The 6,412-nt window shown below is 43.3% G+C and overlaps 1 non-coding gene across 1 annotated transcript; it reads right to left on the reverse strand.

Moving 5' to 3' along the window:
* Window positions 1-5,796: 5,796 nt before the first annotated feature.
* On the reverse strand, window positions 5,797-5,934 carry LOC119935142. The gene has a single exon (XR_005453089.1). It is a non-coding gene; the product is annotated as a small nucleolar RNA SNORA7 (small nucleolar RNA).
* Window positions 5,935-6,412: the final 478 nt, after the last annotated feature.

A 6,412-nucleotide genomic window follows, 5' to 3' on the forward strand; every position in this document is an offset into this window, starting at 1 on the left:
TTATGTTGGGGGCCTGGTTGAGGGCCTGGTTAGAGGTTTGGTGGATTGAAGCCAGGGCAAGTAAAGGGTTAAATGCCAAGCTTGGAGGCCCAGAGCACGTGGGCTGGCTAATCCCAGGCAGCATTTCAGCAACAATGCAGTCTGGTCACTGTTCCATCACCTCTGCCCCTGCCACTTCATTCTCACTGGCAGCAACTGGGCGTGACTCCAGCTCCAGGGCTCTTTGGACAATTCTGCCCTAGTTCTGGCAGAATGCTTTAGGCACTAAGACTGCAAGGGCAGCTTCTGTAATGGAGCCATTTGACAAATTCGTCTTCTTGGGAGTCATTTCGTTGGTCCAATGGCAAGGGTGCTGCTCTGGAAAATAAGAGACCCGAATTCTAGTTCAGGTTCTGCCTGGCAAAGACCACACACGCCGCACTTCACAATATGCCTCACCCCTGCCCGTCTAATCACTCAGTGGCCCAGCAAGAACATGACTGGCAAGGGACAGGAGATTGAAAGTGATGCTACACTAGCCATCTGGGCCTAGGAGTCAGAGGACTTGGATTCTAATCCTGGTTCCCCCACTTGCCTGCTGTGGGACCTTGGGAAAGTCACTTAACTTCTCACGACCTCAGTTTCCTCAATTGCAAAATGGGGAGTCAATATCTGTTGTCCCTCCTACTTACACTGTGAATGTCAACTGGGGCAGGACTGTGTCCTATCTCATTATCTCGTATCTACTCCAGCGTTTAGTACAGTGCTAACAATAACAAATACCGCATTCATTATTATTCACTATAAATTTTATTTGCTTTTTTTTTTTAGAATAAGGGGCTTCCTGTGTGTTAATGAGGAACCCATTTAAGGGTGCCAGCTTCTCCAATAATCTCTGTTAAGTCTTGTAGCCAGCACAAATTACATTTTGTGTTTTGAACGAGGACTGTTTTTTGGTAATGCTACTCTTCTTTGAGAATGAGAGCTTTCCTACCACGCGTCATCTAAAACACCAAATTGTTTGAAACTTTCTGAAATTCCTTACAGGCTAGAATGTACAGGCTAGAGGGAGCTACTACCACTAGTAATAATGATAATAATAGCAATGGTATTTGTTAAACGCTTACTATGTGCCAGGCACTGTTCTAAGTGCTGGGTTGGATACAGGCAAATCAGGTTGGATGCAGTTCCTGTCCCACAAAGGGCTCACATTATCAATCCCCATTTTACAAAAGAGGTAAATGAAGCACAGAGAAGAAAGTGACTTGCCCAAGGTCATGCAGCAGTTAAGTGGCATTCATTCATTCATTCAATTGTATTTATTGAGTGCTTACTGTGTGCAGAGTACTGTACTAAGTGCTTGGGGAGTACAAGTCGGCAACATACAGAGACGGTCTGTACCCAATAACGGGCTCACAGTCTAGAAGGGGGAGACAGACAACAAAACAAAACATGTAGACAGGTGTCAAAACAATGAGAGTTACCCTCCGCTCCTCCTCCTCACTGTGCCTCGTTCTCGCCTGTCACACCATCGACCCCTGGCCCATATCCTCCCCCTGGCCCAGAATGCCGTCCCTCCGCACATCCTCCAAGCTAGCTCTCTTCCTCCCTTCAAAGCCCTACCGAGAGCTCACCTCCTCCAGGAGGCCTTCCCACACTGAGCCCCCTCCTTCCTCTCCCCCCTCCATCCCTCCCGCCCTACTTCCTTCCCCTCCCCACAGCACCTGTATATATGTTTGTACATATTTATTACTCTATTTTACTAGTACATATTTACTATTCTATTTATTTTATTTTGTTAATATGTTTTGTTTTGTTGTCTGTCTCCCCCTTCTAGACTGTGAGCCTGCTGTTGGGTAGGGACCGTCTCTATATGTTGCCAACTTGTACTTCCCAAGCGCTTAGTCCAGTGCTCTGCACACAGTAAGCGCTCAATAAATACGATTGAATGAATGAATGAATGAATGAATTATAGCTCTAGGCAGAGCTCGGATTAGAACCCATGTCTTTCTGACAACCAGGGTCATGCTCTGTCCACTACACCATTCTGCTGCTCCTTGTAACAGAGTTCATAGACATGTTGGCAGTCATGTAGACATCACAAAATGGGAGGGGCAGTTACACTGATTACCCTATCCCATTTCCAGTGAGAGGTCCTAGTGGTCAGGGAACATGCCATTTCTTTGTATTTCTCAAGCATTTTGAAAAGCGCTTTGCACCAAGTGTCCAGTCAATAAAATCAGACAGCCATGTACTGTATTAAGCTCTTGTTAGAGAATAATGCCGCAGAGTTGGTGGACATATTCCCCTCTCACAAGGAATAATAATAATAATAATAATTAATTATTAAACCACTAGGACTAGAATCAATTCCTCTGCACTGTTCTCAGTTCTGATGTCTCAAGGCCAAAGCTCATCCATTGTTCCACAAAAGGAAAATCCATCACCTTTCCTTCTGCAAGCACATAGTACAGTGTTTTGCACAGCACACAGTAAGCGTTCAATAAATGTGATTGATGAATGAATGAATTTCATTCATTCATTCAATCATATTTATTGAGCTCTTACTGTGTGCAGAGTACTGGACTAAGCGCTTGGGAAGTACAAGATGGCAACATATAGAGACGGTCCCTACCCAACAGTGGGCTCACAGTCTAGAAGGGGGGACAGAGAAGAGAACAAAACAAAACATATTAACAAAATAAAATAAGTAGAATAAATATGTACAAGTAAAATAAATGAATAAATAGAGTAGTAAATATGTACAAACATATATACATATATACAGGTGCTGTGGGGAGAGAAGGAGGTAAGGTGGGGGGAAGGAGGGGGGAGAAGGGGGAGAGGAAGGAAGGGGCTCAGTCTGGGAAGGCCTCCTGGAGGAGGTGAGCTCTCAGTAGGGCCTTGAAGGGAGGAAGAGAGCTAGCTTGGTGGATGTGGGGAAGGAGGGCATTCCAGGCCCGGGGGATGACGTGGGCCGGGGGTTGACGGCGGGACAGGCGAGAATGAGGCACGGTGAGGAGATTAGCGGCAGAGGAGTGGAGGGTGTGGGCTGGGCTGTAGAAGGAGAGAAGGGAGGTGAGGTAGGAGGGGGCGAGGTGATGGACAGCCTTGAAGCCGAGGGTGAATGAATGAATGGGGAATTCAGGCTGAGCCCTGAAACCCTGCTGTAGCCATTGCTGTCATAATGAGGAATTCTCTTCTGCTATGCCACTCAAAATCAGGGAATCGTATGGATCCCTCCATAGGCCTTTCAGATTTTTTTATGGTAACTGTTTAACACTTGGTATGAGCTAGGCACTGTACTAAGCTAATCAGGTTGGACACAGTACATGTCCCACATGGAGCTCACAGTCTTAATTCCCATTTTACTGAAGAGGTGTGAGGCAAAGAAAATCAATCCATCAGTAGCACTTACTGAGTGCTTACTATTGTGAGAAGCACTGTACTAAGAGCTTGGGAGAGTACAATACAGCAGAGTTAGCAGACATGTTCTCTGCCCAAACGAGCTCACAGTCTAGAGGAGTTATGTGACTTCAGGTGGAAAGACAAAATCCCAAATAATAATAGTAGTAGTGGTGGTAATAGTAGTAGTAGTAGTTGTAGTCAGTCAGTCAGTCCTATTTATTCAGCACTTATGGTGTGCAGAGCACTGTACTAAGTGCTTGAAAGGAGAGTACAGTACAACAGAGTTTGTAGACATGTTCCCTGCCCACAGTGAGTTTACAGGCCAGAGGGAGCTACTGCTATCAGGAGAGTTTGATGTAATAGAGTTTGCAGACATGTTGGTAGTCATCTTGGTGTGTCTTTGAGCTCTTTCCAAACTTAAAATTAATAGCCCACTTCATAAATCTTTAAGCTAAAAATTAACATTACTTTACGGTAACCACATAATCACATTCAGCTCTTCACGTGAAAAACTTTTCCTTGTCTAAAATGACAGAATCAAAGTTCAATCTCACACCATCTCCTGGGAAGAAAGATACCTTTAGAAAGCATCAGGCAAAGGCAGTAGGAAATATTTAATACATTCTCTTTCTCTCTGAGCTATTCATTTCTAACAATTTGTTGCAAATACTTGTAGAGAACTAGCTGAGACCTGTGAAAAATTAACAGGAATTTTTGTGTTTCCCCTCTATAATTGTCTCTACTTTCTTACCTCTAACCATTACACTAGTTACAAGCAATTTGAAGGAAAAATTGCAATAAAAATGAGATGATGTTTCATAGCCAAGAAGGAAAATAGACTTCTCTTTTTCCTATTAAATTAGCTTCCTGCGTGTTAATGAGGACCACCCTATTTAAAGACGCCAGCTTCTCCAATGATATCTGTTGAGTCTTGTAGCTAGCACAAATTACATTTTGTGTTAAACGTGGATTACTTTTTGGTTACGTTACCTTACTTTGGGAATGAGAGCTTTCCGAACAAATGCCATCTAAAACACCAAGTTGATTAAAGTTGTCTAAAATTCCTTAAAAATCCTTTCCCTTGTACTGTTCCCTTCTAAATGCTTAGTTAGTGCAGTGCTTTGTACTCAGTAGTCACTCAGTAAATACCATTGCTAATATTGATTTTCTGCCATGAGCTCTTCGAATGTCTTTTTCTGAACCCATTTGGACTTCTGGACTCTTCTAAAACTCTGGGTTTTTTTTGTTGCATTTAGTTCAGTTCAGGTAACTATAGTTGTCTTGCTTTGTGCTTAGAACCTTACTTGAGTCCAATAACTTCTTAACTAAAACAGATAGGATGTAGGATTGAAAAGATCACTGTTGAGATTTAAAATTTGTTAATAATTACTGTGGTATTTGTTAAGCGCTTACTGTTTGCCCAGCTAGGCTAGACTCAAGACAATCAGGTCAGACAAGAGTCCTGGTTCCACACAGAGTTCACCTTATAAGGAAGAAGGGAAAGCAGGTATTGAATCCCCATTTTACAGAAGCAGAAACTGAGGTGCAGAGAAGTTAAGTGACTCGCCCAAGGTCTCCCCTCAGGAAATTGGCAGAGCCTAGACTCAGGTCCTCTGACTCCCACTCCCTGTGTTCTTTCCACTAGCCCTCGCTGCTTCCCATTCACCAAATTTATTATTATATTTATATTGATGGCATTTATTAAGTGCTTACTACGTGCAAAGCACTGTTCTAAGTGCTGGGGAGGTTGCAAGGTGATCAGGTTGTCCCACGGGGGGCTCACAGTCTTAATTCCCAAATGCCAGCTTCTGCATTTTATAAACTAAGGAAAGAAAATAATTCCACAGTGGAGCAGAGGAAAATTCATTAGTGAAAGAGATACTCATTATGGCCAAGTCCAGGAATTAGAAAGATAAAAACTCATGAATTATTCAACTCCCCTGAGACATATTTAGAAATGTTGTATTTCTGTGTTTAATTCAATTGCCATGATAGTTTTTATTTATGAAAATGAAGTACAGGCAGGAAAATATTGTCTAATTAATTTATTTGATGTACTAATGTTCTAATCATGTGTAAAATATATATTAGTAGCAGATGAGGATACGATCTACCATAAACACAAATTTTCTATAATGTGCTCCTTAAAAATCCATTTGTATTTTGCCTTTTTTCTTTCCAAACATTTGTCTTATGCCATCGAGTCATTTCCGACCCATAGAGACACCATGGACACATCTCTCAAAAATGCCCTGCTCTCCATCTGCAATCGTTCTGGTTGTGTATCCATAGAATTTTCTTGGTAAAAATACAGAAGTGGTTTACCATTGCTGCCTTCCAAGCAGTAGGCTCAAGTCTCTGCCCTCAACTCTCTCCCATGCCTTTGCTGCCCAGCATGGGTGAGTTTTGACTTGTAGCAGATTGCCTTCCACTGGATAGCCACTGGCCAAGCTGGGAATGGAATGGGTAGGCCTCTGCTTGACTCTCCCTCCCATAGCCGAGACTGGTATAATACTGGAAACTCTCCAGGTGTGACCCTGAGAGGGGTTTCAAACACTACCCCTTCAAAAAACAAATGAACCAGAATGTTCCCAGGACTAGGGTAATGTATAGCATTCAGTGTCAGGGATATCAGGTTAAAGGTAATTATAATTTGGGTACTTCTTAACTGCTTACTAGGTGCCAAACATCGTTCTAAGCACTGGGGTAGATACGGGTTAATCAGGTTGGACACAGTCCCAGTCCCACATGGAGCTCACAGTCTAAGTAGGAGGGAGTAAATTCATTTTGGTCAAGGAACGTGTCTACCAACTCTGTTATATTGTACCCTCCAAAGTGCTTAGTACAGTGCCTGCACAGAGTAAATGACTTGCCCAAGGCCACACAGAAGACACCTGACAGAGCTGGGATTAGAACCCAGGTCCTCTGACTCCGAGGGTCGGGGTCTTTCCACTAGGCCATGCAGCAGGAATAGGAATGGAACCAAGCTCCCACAAAGGAGACGTAATGGCCACAAGCCGCACTG

This window comes from Tachyglossus aculeatus, chromosome 1 (assembly GCF_015852505.1).
Source record: "Tachyglossus aculeatus isolate mTacAcu1 chromosome 1, mTacAcu1.pri, whole genome shotgun sequence".
In the NCBI taxonomy this organism is placed as follows: Eukaryota; Metazoa; Chordata; class Mammalia; order Monotremata; family Tachyglossidae; genus Tachyglossus; species Tachyglossus aculeatus.